At 40.9% G+C, this 12,197-nt stretch overlaps 1 protein-coding gene across 7 annotated transcripts in view; it reads right to left on the bottom strand.

The window, feature by feature from the left end:
* DENND1A (DENN domain containing 1A) overlaps positions 1–12,197 on the bottom strand; it is a 1,561,519-nt gene that overhangs the window by 300,754 nt on the left and 1,248,568 nt on the right. The gene's annotated exons all lie outside the window — the stretch shown is intronic.

Genomic DNA, 12,197 nt, shown 5'->3' with positions numbered 1-12,197 from the left:
TCATGCCTCGCAGTCACCTAGGCTGTCTAAATGATTAGTTAATTAGTTCATGTTTATTAGGTTTCTGGTTACAGTTTGTATTGTCATTCTGGTGTATATATTTGTGTGAGCTCTCAAAATAAACAGTCCATGTTAAAGCTATGTAACTAAGCTAGTCTTGTCTGGATCTTGGTTATAATATTCGGCTGTAAAAATCTGATACCTAAAGGTCCAGATTGGAAGAAGCTGTGTACTGACAGAAATCACTCAAGCGGAGTGCGTCAGGGATCCGTTACAGGCACCATTCACACTGGTAGGGCTCCAAAGTCGTGTGACTTTGGAGTGCAACTTTGGATGGGTATGACTTGGGTGTGGCTTGTTGTCCCTCTGCAAAGTCAGACCCACTGTTGCACGTAAAACAATCAGATATGACTTTTGAGGGTGAACATTGAAATCTATGGCCCTCAAGTTGCATGAAAGTCTAACCAATGTAGTGCATGAACTACTTTTCAAAGATGCGCATATACGAATGGTTATCATTGGAAAATATGGGGTATAACTTGTCATGCGACTTTGATGTCCAAAGTCGCATGACAAGTCCCACAAATGTGAATGGGGTGTAACTGAGTGGTGGGAATTAGCTATTGAGAGATTCAATAGATAAGAAAATAATATTACAAAGTGTATCGGAAGGGATGGATACCTGAAAGAATTTGGTCAACCAAATATGAAAATTTCTACAACCCATGGGGTGGGCAATGAGAATCAACCTAGTGTTCCAGACCAGTACAGATATCGCCAGTAAGGGGAAACTGGTACTCTAAAATAATGGTTCTCAATTATCAATGTGGAGGATAACCAATTATCCACCATAAACAAAACAGGTGAAATAGCAAACTACCTGAACAGAAGAAAACTTTGAACAACAAATAAAAAAAGGGTATACACGGGCAGAATGTCAGCAGACATTTGCAGTTTAAAAAAAAAAAATGGTCGACATTCTGTCCGTATGTCAGTCTGCCGACAAAAGCCATCCGACTCCCGATTAGCGTTCTCAGCCAATGGCAGAGAGCGCTGATTGGAGTGTTCTGGTGGAGGCCGTCCCCCTGTCAGGATACAACAGCTCAGCGGGGGAGATCGATGGACTAACCTTGCATGTTTAGTACAGTGTCTCAGACCGGAAATAACAGGAACCAAAACTGTAGTGTGTACCTGGCTTAAGGTGGTCAACAACAAGGAATATTTACTGAGGTAAAGGCTTAAGCCCAGCATATCTAATCTTGACTTTTGGGAAAGGAAGCTTATATAAACAAAGTATGTCCAGAGTAAAGACTAACCAGTCTACACCTGGAGTCTTAAGTAGAACACGTAAACTCTTCACTTTAGGGTAAGGAAAGTCCATAATAAGAAAGATGTTACTCGATAGACAAGTAATCTCTTAAGAAGACATACATGCATGTAAGAGCCCTCTCGCCGGATAACTCTAGCAACCAATCAGCGAGCAGTAATGTGTAGTAACCTCTAGCAACCGAATGGTGAGTGGTAATGTGTAGTAACCTCCTCAGAATATTTTTTTTCTTGTTTTCCTCCTCTAAAAAATAGGTGCGTCTTATGGGCAGGTGTATCTAATGGAGAAAAAAATATGGTATATAAAAAAAAAGGGGTACACAGACTAGCATAAAAGGACATCAGATGAGGAGTCGTCTATCTGAATCACACCTATATATGTTTCAGGGGTGTAATATACACACTGTAAACCTGCCTAATCAATTCTGAAATATATAATTCTAGGAATCATAAAAATTGTCCCTGTAGAGGGCCGAATCCTCTGCTGAGGAGCTAGGGGTAGAAATAACAGCTTGATAGAGAAAAGGAAGAGGGTGGAAAATAAGAAGACTTCCTCAGAATACTACAGTTTATTCACAGAAGAGGATCTATCTTCTACTAGCTAGGTTTCACAAAGACCTCCATACTTTTAGTATCCCACTTAGGGGGATTCTGCAGCAAGGTAACAGTGTGTACTGTTTGCTGACCATCCAGGGAGGTACATCTCTTAGTAACAGATACTTAGAGGCACACTAATCTACAGAACACCCCCTCTTAAAAGGGGGGAGCATCCCATGCTGGGATTCAGAAGTCAATACTTTGCCTCCAGGAAGAAACACCTGTGTGGTCATAAAAGACATACCAAACTGTCCAGTGTAGGGAATAGAGCAAGGGCAGATACAAGGGGGGTCTCAACATTTTCAGCACTAAAAATCTAGTGACCTCCACGTGAGATCCAACAGAGGACAGATTAAAATAACCAACCAACAGAGGAATCCCCAATTAGTATAGGAAACTGTTCCATTAAACCAGACCCAAGGAGTAGGTAATTCAGAGAATCCTTATAGGATGACGGTAAGGCAAGAATCTAGCAATAGTTAGGGGGACTTCTTGGCCTGAAGGACAAGCTTGGTATTTGTCCAAAATCTAGAGCTGGGTATACAATACACATACCAAAATTTCCTTATGTGAGTGCTGATCTCTGTTCAACTGAAGCCGTTCTAACAACCACCTTCTGTCGAACAGTCTTGCTGGAGAGCCAGCAATCAATCAGTGCAGGAAGTCAATGGCTGCAGCGCTTATCTGAGTACCTGTTGTAAAAATACAATAGCATGCTCTGGGAGATTCCCGCATCCACGTCATTTGTGTGGATGTGGGAATCTGTCAGGTATTATTTTTGTTAATCCTGCTGGAAAAAAACAAAACAAAACAAAAAACTGTGTATATCCTGCTTAGCTGTAGAAATTGTAAATGGATGGAGAGAAAGCACAAGAAGAAAGAAAATATTAATAAAGTTCCCGAACAATCCTACAAACACCTGAAAGGTAAGAGAAAAAAATTCACAATGAATTGATGTTATAGGACCCTTGGTTTGGCATGAAGTACCAGCAACTAGGAAACTGACTCTCTTTAGTGAAGGTCTGCCGAGTGTTCCACAATTGGAATGTCAGGTAAAGGTAGTAGGGTCAATGCTGTGGGTAGGGTCCGAAGCAACTGTAGGGACACTGAACAGTAAAGTTCTTACAAAGTAAAGTACCAGCAGGGACTGATCCCTGTCAATCTTACAGGCCGCATGATCTCTCAGGTGAGGGATTGTGATAATGAGATTCAAACACCGCAAGGGATATAATCATTTGATTCAAGGGTCTAAAGCGGAAGTTACACAGGAAAGCCAGAACTACCAAACTGCAAGGAAGTAAACTGTCAAAGGACCAAGCTGGATAAACAAACAGCCTCCTTCTCGTAAAAATGAGAATGTACATTTATGCAGAGAGCTGAGCAGATGAGGTAGTTGTTTTCTGGCCTCCAAAATTGTAACCTGAGTAGGAGGCAGACTGTTATCATACACCAATTAGCCATAACATTATGAACAAAGACAGGTAAAGTGGATAATATTGAATATTTTGTTACAATGGCACTTGAAAGTGGGTGGGATATATCAGCAGGCAAGTGAACATGTTGTCCCTGAAGTTGATGCACTGGAAGCAGAAAAAAATGGCAAGCATAAGGATTTGAGTAACTTTGACACAGGCCAAATTGTAATGGCTAGAGGACTAGGTAAGAGTAGCTAGCATGGGATGTTCCTGGTCTGTAGTGATCAGGACATACCAATAGAGGTCCATGGAAGCAAAACTGGTGAAACAGTGACAGGATCATGAGCAGCCAGGGCTCACTGATGTACATGGGGAGCAATGGCTGGCCTGCTTAGTCTGATTCAATAGAAGAGCTACTGTAGCTCTGTCAAGAATAGACAGTGAGGACTTTGAAACAGACATGCTGATAAGGAGCTTCTGGCACAGTGGCGGTCCAGTAAGGTAAAAATAAGCTTCTGTTGTGGGTGGCACCAGAGCATGCCTCTGTGATCAGATTTCTCTAGTAATTGTGCACAAATCATTAAAAAAACAATAGGTCTTGTGGACATATGGGAAGTAGGTCCCTGCCTCCCACTGAACAGACAAATGAGACTCAAATGAGGATGATCCTATAGCAATGGGAGCCCCAGGGTCTGGGTTACAGACATCTCTCTCTTCTGGGGATACTGATAAATTGCCCCTTGCAAGATTGGAGGAGTATATGCTAAGGTCACCCATTGCAACAGGGCTGCCCTCGGTGTGCTTTTTAAAGACATGTTGCACACACCGTAAAAGAAAACAACTATGCTCAAAATGAGGCAAGGCCTTGGCTATTCACAAAAGTAAAGCTGATGCTTAAGAGGGTTGTAGGCAGTCATACACAACCAGGTCACAGTAAATGAGAAGTGGAATGGGACCAGAGTTCTGTTGATCCATGAAATGCTTAGAAACAGGAACAGCAGCAACACTCCACCTGGCAAATAATATCAGCACTTAGTCCCCTCAGCCTTAACCAATACCACTGTAAGATGGTGGTAGCAAACATTTTAAAATGGCTCCCAACTGAACCAACTGTAAGGTAGCTCCTAGTGCTTCAGTACACAGAGGGCTGCAAAACACCACAATGCAGAGCCCAGTGCCTGAAGGTCACATTCCAGGCTAGCCCCACAAATCTCTAGCCCAGCAGGGTCCAAGTATGACTTTTCAAAGCTACTGGATTGGTGGGGATAAGCTATCTGGATAGCTGTCTAGTGGGGAGACTAGCTCAAGCAGTGTTTTTGAAGTCTTCATTAAAGTTACCAAAGAAAAAAGGCAACTAAACCCTTAGGACACTAGCAAAAAATGAGGCATGATGGTTTGAGGTGGGGTTATACAAGGAGTGGCTTAACATTTTTGTTTGCTATAGGTGACAGTATACCCAAATGTCCAAGATTTACTAAATTCCTATGTCCATCAATGAAATCTTTTAATTACATAGTTGAAGATCATGGTGGAGTCTTTAGGTATAGGTTTGAGGTCTTGGTCATACATTGTGCAGTAGGCCTCACACAACTTAAATGCTGCTGAGCAGAGACTTGCTCACACATTTTTAAAACTGGGCTGGGCTCTTTACATCTTGCCCAGCAGTGCTGAGAATCAACAGCAGCAAGGACATTTTTTCTCCCTGCTTGAGTGGCAGCTGCAGAGACGAAGCGGAAAGACTGAGCATTGACTGGCTCTTAGTGCAAGCAAGGGGCAGGACCTACCCCTAGCAACCAGCCAGAAGGATTTTGATTGGCTGCTGGCCATTTTTAGGCTTGCCCAGGGAAACACGATTATTGGCTACAGGGGCCCATTAAGCCAGCCCCTATCAAGTAAAGTACATTGTTGGACTGCAAGTGCCAGGAAGAAGGTACTGGCAGAGGAACTAATACAGCCTTGGTCAAATCTAATGACAATACACCATTGAAATGGTATATGGCCTATTCCAGGATTGCCAGGATGAACGTTTGGGACTCTTCCCAATGCTTCAGACACTGCAGCCAGGAAAAGTACAATATCTGGTGGTGATGTCTCAAGGAGACTAGGTTCTGGATAAGTGCGTTTACTTTTATTTGCTCAGTTACAGGGGTGAACTCCAGAGATCACTCGCTTTCAAAAACTGAAAGGGGCCATTCTAATATACCTCACATTTGATTACCTATATAATTCTGGCTACTAGAAAGGCGTTGCACATTGTTGGAACCAGTCAACAGTGACGTCTGACTATGTAAAAAAAAAATTGAATTGGATCATGAATAAAGACAAAGACCTGTACCCTCCATAATAATCAATCTAAATTTGCGACGTTGCGACCTTGGATACAGCGTTTCCTGTTGGATGACTGAGGCTGGAGGTGGAGTTACTCTGACTGCTCTGGGCTTTTATACCTTTCCCTAACCTTTTTCTCCTACTCTTTTCTACCTACTTTATCTATTGTGTTGTCCAGATTTTGTAAATCCTGAATATATCTAGCTGGATAGCAAAGTAACATCTACAGTATGTACATTATATAATGCCCGTCTTCCTATAATATCTCTGGTACAGCTTTACTCTACTGAGAAAACACTTTTGCTTGTGAAATATGATGTAACCTACCTGGCCATGTATGTCTCTTGGATACTACTGATACTCTTACATTATGATGGGGTATACCTCACTAATGGTCATATTGCCATGTATTTTGGCTCTGTTTGTTTCTTATCTGGACATGTTTTTCCTGTCATTTTTTTTTTTGTATGATACAATAACAGTGATATCTGAACATATATGGGTTATCAATTTTGTACGTTACACAAAAACCAAGAAGATTGGAAAATAAACATATTGTCAAATGTATCCTGAAAATACACAAAAAAATACATAATATATTCAAATAAAGAAAAAAAATATATTATGTCATTTTCAGGATACAATTGACAATGTGTTAATTTGTTATACTGTATTTATTCTTTTAGACTTACTGTATATGAGTATGTATCCTGACAAGGCGAGTTCTTTGTGAGGGGTGTACATTCTAGATGCCAGATACTATATATTTGTCATATATATAAGAACTCTTTTTTAAATTGGATTGGTCTTATCTGTCATTTTAACTTAGGAATACATTTTTTTTTAAATATATACAATATATCACCAAGAGTATTGGGACGCCTGCCTTTACACACACATGAACTTTAATGGCATCCCAGTCTTTGTTTGTAGGGTTCAAAATTGAGTTGGCCCACCCTTTACTGCTATAACAGATTCAGCTGTTCTGGGAAGGCTGTCCACAAGGTTTAAGAGAGTGTTGTCAGAACTAATGAAGTTAAAAATAATTCATTTCTAAGGCCAATACATATTATTTTATATATGGTTTCATGAGCATATGAGAAACCATTTTGTTCTGTTAGAAGGTTAATGTAAGTTCATTGCTTATGAATAGGGTCTCTTACGAGAGATGTTTAAAACCTAATCGCCTACTCTCCCAGGTTGTAAATTTGAATCTTAGATAACCAAATCAGATAAGGACCAGCCATGGTGCTAGTATGTGTATAATGAAACTGATGACTCATGTCTCAACTCCACAACGAAGAGGCTGCTGGATTTTTTTTATACTAAAAGAAAAAGGGGCTTATTTAAAAGTTGCCCTATGAACAAATATTATTAATTACCAGTAATTATATTGGCAATAATTTCTATTGTATTATTATTACTTTGTATGGAGCAATTATATGCATACTTAATTGATTATTTCACATATTTTGGTTTATGTACTTTTATATTCATTATATATTGCTGAATTGTATTCATTGAAATATATTAGTATATAAATTTATTATGAGTGTAGCTGGTTTGAAATACTATGAAAGAGTAAATGTACAGTTTCTATCAGTATCATTACATATGAATAGCCAGTGTGCTTTTCATATCAATTACCTCACTACCAAGGTATCTGGAGCAAAAGCTAATTGCATTGTTCAGACTTAAAGCAGAGTTCCGTCGTCTTTTTTTTTTTTTTTAAGTCAGAAGCTACAAATACTGCAAATACTGCAGCTGCTGACTTTTAAAATATGGACAGTTACCTGTCCAGGGCGCCCACGATGTCGGGTGCCGCCACCGCCATCCTCAGTAAGGGAATTAGGAAGCCTTGCGGCTTCACTTCCTGGTTCCCTACTGCGCACGCGTGACTCGCGCTGCACTATCCCACTGGTCCCTGCTGTTTTCTGGGACCCGTGTGTCTCCCAGAATACAGCGGGGGGGGACGGGAAGTGGCATGGATACCCGCGGGTGGCACGGGTATCTATGCCCGGAAGTGGGAGCAAAATACCTGTATTAGACAGGTTTTCTCCCCTCTGAAAGGTGCCAAATGTGACACCGGAGGGGGGAGGAACCGGAAAAGCGGAAGTTCCATTTCTGGGTGGAACTCCGCTTTAAACAATATATCTTTTGTAGAGTCGAGAGGTCTGACATATCTGTCAGATATAGAAAGTCCTATCATATTTATAGTTTTGTTTAAGGCTCAGGTCAAAGGTTAGTTGAAGTGTTATCTTGACATTTTAAGTGAGTTTCCAAAATCATTTTTAATTCACTACTGCCCCCTTTTGGTAACTATGTCAAAAAAAAAAAAAAGTCCAATACTGCCCCCTAGGCAGTGGTACCCTAGTTACATAGTAATCAACATGTCATTTGACGGCATTGATTACATGGAAAACACATCCACGCCTATTTTCTTTGGGAGATAAGAGTTTGAGAATGGATTGAGAGAGGGAAAAATTAAGGAAGGGAAAGGTGTCCATCGGAACATACACCTGACATTTCTCAGACAAATGATTTTGATATTTCTGGTAAAGTATAACTTCTATTTATCTGTACGAAATACATTGTTTGAACATACATATAAACGGAACCAATTAATCCTTGTAGTTTATAGATTTGAATTGAAATATGATTCTAACTGCAGTATGAATTGTTTTCCTTTTTAAATCAAAGAGAGGGATACACCTATTTCATGAGACTAATTTTCATTCTCTAGTAAATAGCTAATGCAGAGTACACACGTGCAGACTTTTCGACCGGACTGATCCAACAGTCTATCCGACAGACTTTCGGTGGACTTCCGACGGACTTTCCCAAAGAACGGACTTGCCTACACACGATCACACTAAAGTCCGACGGATTCGTACGTGATGACATACGAACGGACTAAAATAAGGAAGTTCATAGCCAGTAGCCAACAGCTGCCCTAGCTTCGTTTTTTCGGACTAGCATACAGACGAGCGGACTTTTCGACCGGACTCGAGTCCGTCGGAAAGATTTAAAACATGTTTCAAATCTAAAGTCCGTCAGATTTTTAACCGAAAAAGTCCGCTGCAGGTCCGATGGAGCCCACACACGGTCGGATTGTCCGCCGGATTCGGTCCATCGGACCAGTCCGGTCGAAAAGTCCGCCCGTGTGTACGCGGCATTAGTTATGATGTATGCCTAAAAATAAATTTCATTCAAAATTTATCTTTACCTTAAATATAAGTCTGGTTAAAATCACCCACTCTGTACATGGTATAACAAATTTGTCCATGTGCCATTATCTGAGCTTGCAAATATCTGTTGTCTGAGAGAGATCACGTGTCAGAATCAACACCTTGTTGTCACATTCTGCTGAGCCACTAAGAAACTATTAATCATTCTTAAATAAATTACAAATTTTTGTTACAGAAGACATTTTAAAATAATATCCTGTGGTTATATTGTCGTTATTGGTATTATCACAATATTGAAATGTTGATCCATATTCTTTGTTTGTCATCAATATTTTGAATTATTTTGCACTGATTTTTAGTAATAAATATATATATATATATATATTTGCACACTGTTGTATTCCTTTTGTCTTCAGGTTAGTGTGGATAAACAAAATTGGGTTATTTGTTGATTTGTGGAAATAAACAGGAATCTCCTTAATTTTAGATCCTTGCTTATAACTGTTTAATATTTCAGTATAAACATTCTGACAGTGTCTTTGGGAAGGTTTGACCATTCTTCCAGAAGTGCATTTGTGAGGTCAGGCACGGATGTGGACGAAAAGGCTGGCTTGCATTAATTCATCCCAAAGGTGTTCTATCGGGTTGAGGTCAGGACTCTGTGCAGGCCATTCAAGTTCCTCCACCCCAAACTCGCTCATCCACATCTTTATGGACCTTGGTTGTGCACTGGTGCACAGGCATGTTGGAAAAGGAAGGGGCCATCCCCAAACTGTTCCCACAAAGTTGGGAGCATGGAAATGGCCAAAATGTCTTAGCCTGCAGATGCCTTAAGAGTTCCCTTCACTGGTAAGTAAGTGGCCCAGTCCAGCCCCTGAGAAACAACCCCACACCATAACCTCCCTCCACCAAAATAGTGGACTATTGCACAAAACAAGGTCCATAAAGACATGGATAAGCAAGTTTGGGGTGAAGGTACTTGACTGGCCTGCACAGAGTCCTAACCTCAACCCAGAAGACCTTTAGGATGAATTAGAGCGGAGACTGCCAGCCAAGCCTTCTTGTCCAACATCAGTGCCTGCCCTCACAAATGTGCTTCTAGAAGAATGGTAAAACATTCCCACGGACACACTACTAAACCTTGTGGACAGCCTTCCCAGAAGAGTTGAAGCAGTTATAGTTGTAAGGGTGAGCCAACTCATTATTGAACCATACAGAGAAAGACTGGGATGTCAGTCCCAATAGTTTGGGCAATATAGTTTATATAACTCTGTGATTTTTCGGTTGCACATATACATTCCCATCTGTTTCCACCTTTTATGGGCAGCTACAAGCTACATTACTGACCTCATCAAAAAATATCACCCAAACCATCCTCTTCACTCCCATTAAGACCACCTGCTCTCTAGCACCCACCTCCTATGCTTGCCTCTTCTCCTGCATGTCTCCATCTGCAAATCCCTACTCCCATCTGTCCATGTCCTACTTTGACCACCTTTTAGGCGATCCCTTCAAAAAAACTCTCTCTTCAGGGAAGCCTATCCTACATGTATCTAATATAAAACATTTTACTTCCGTAATCATCTTATCCCTCACACTTATTACCTCTTTGATTACATGCCCTCCCTTTTAGATTGTAAGGTCTCATGGGTAAGGTCTTTCTAACTCTCTTGCTTTGAACTGTATACTTTACTGTCTCCCATTATATATATATATATATATATATATATATATATATATATATATATATATATATATATATATATATATCCTGTGTAAATTTAATATTACATAACTAGCTTCTACAGGCATCGCCAGAGGTAGGAGGAAGTGGGAAGAGAGCCCAGAAACTCCATACTCAGCTTCTCCTTATCTCTGCATTCCCCTGCAAAGGGGAGGGCAATGGTAAAGTATGCAGAAGCAGAGTAGGTAGCTAGCACAAAGCTGCATTGGCTGGGGTCTTGGGCATTAGTGTCAGGGGTGCTGGGAGGCAGGGAGGTTCAAAATCAGTGGTGCAGGAGGGTGCAGTGGTAGGAGTGCTAGATGGCAGGGAGCAAAATGCCAAAAGGTACTAGATTTCTTTCAGGGTCCGAATGTAAAAGTTGTCCACTTGTGAGCGTGCAGAAAGGCTTTCAGACTAAGTGTCATCCAATAAGGTGTATGCTCATGGGCTGAACAGTAATGCAGGGATGTTTAGTTAGCATGAGCAGTGGGGTCCTTTATATTAAATTATTTAAAAGTGAAGTTAAAATGTAAACCTATGCTTTATGATAATGCACATTTTACTGCAACACATGGTACCTTGGTGTGGTGCAATCACGTGCCGTTCATTTAGAATGGCACCTTAAAGTACAAGCTCATATTGCAGCACACTATAACATATGACTTGTATTGCAAATCATTAAAGGTACAGACTTTTATTGCCATGAATTGGTAGCCCACTCTTGATGAAATGGCTGCAATATGCAACACATGTTAACTTGTACACAGTAACACACTGCAATGGAATAGCATGGTGGTAAGGGGCCTTAATATTTTAATCTGCACTGCTGTGCATTAGTGATGAGAACCTGGGAAAATGTTACTAAAAATGGCAGGCAGTGTGTGCTTTCAGAGTGTTTTAAGAAACTTCCAGACAAATAAATCTCAGATGCTACTACTATATGTTTGAGCTCTTGTCAAATATATTTTAAATCAGTTCTGAGTTTAATAGGTTGGACACTTGTAAAAGAATCTTCTGCACAGGAAGTCTATCACCACTAATAACCTATTTGCATACGATCTTCAGTAGATCGTATGACATCACCAACAACCCTTCTGCATGACCACTGCTGCTGGCAGGGAGGACTGAATCTGGAGTTACCTCACCACCACCGAGTCAGCAACCCACTCTCACCGCCATGTTTGAAACCTCCCCATCACTGTGCCTTCCTGCTCTCATCAATAGAGCTGACCCTTCCTTCCTCCTCCCCCTGCACACCAATGCTCACTACTGTGTCTAACCACTATCCCCCACACCTTGCTCTCAACATCTCACAGGCCCCGGATCAGTAAAGCGATAATGCTGCTCTAGGTGAGTGACCGACTCTCACAAGTTGTGAACTGGAACCAGGGTGCTGCACAGCTCGTCTGTAAAATTCAGTAACATGCACAAATCCGGAATATTGCTGCACTCCTTGGTTTCTTTATTGAAGTATTAAATTACATCACAGGAACGTTAAAAGGCGATGACACGTTTCACGCTAAATTCAGCGCTTACGCAAACCTCATACACATGTGTATGCCTGTTACTGAAACTCACATGCCCCCATGCAACTCACCACAGCAATAAGGCTCTGCCTCT

This window comes from Aquarana catesbeiana, linkage group LG09 (assembly GCF_042186555.1).
Source record: "Aquarana catesbeiana isolate 2022-GZ linkage group LG09, ASM4218655v1, whole genome shotgun sequence".
Taxonomy (NCBI): domain Eukaryota; kingdom Metazoa; phylum Chordata; class Amphibia; order Anura; family Ranidae; genus Aquarana; species Aquarana catesbeiana.
The sequence above is the reverse complement of the archived record's forward strand: the minus strand, read 5'-3'. Positions and strand labels throughout refer to the sequence as shown.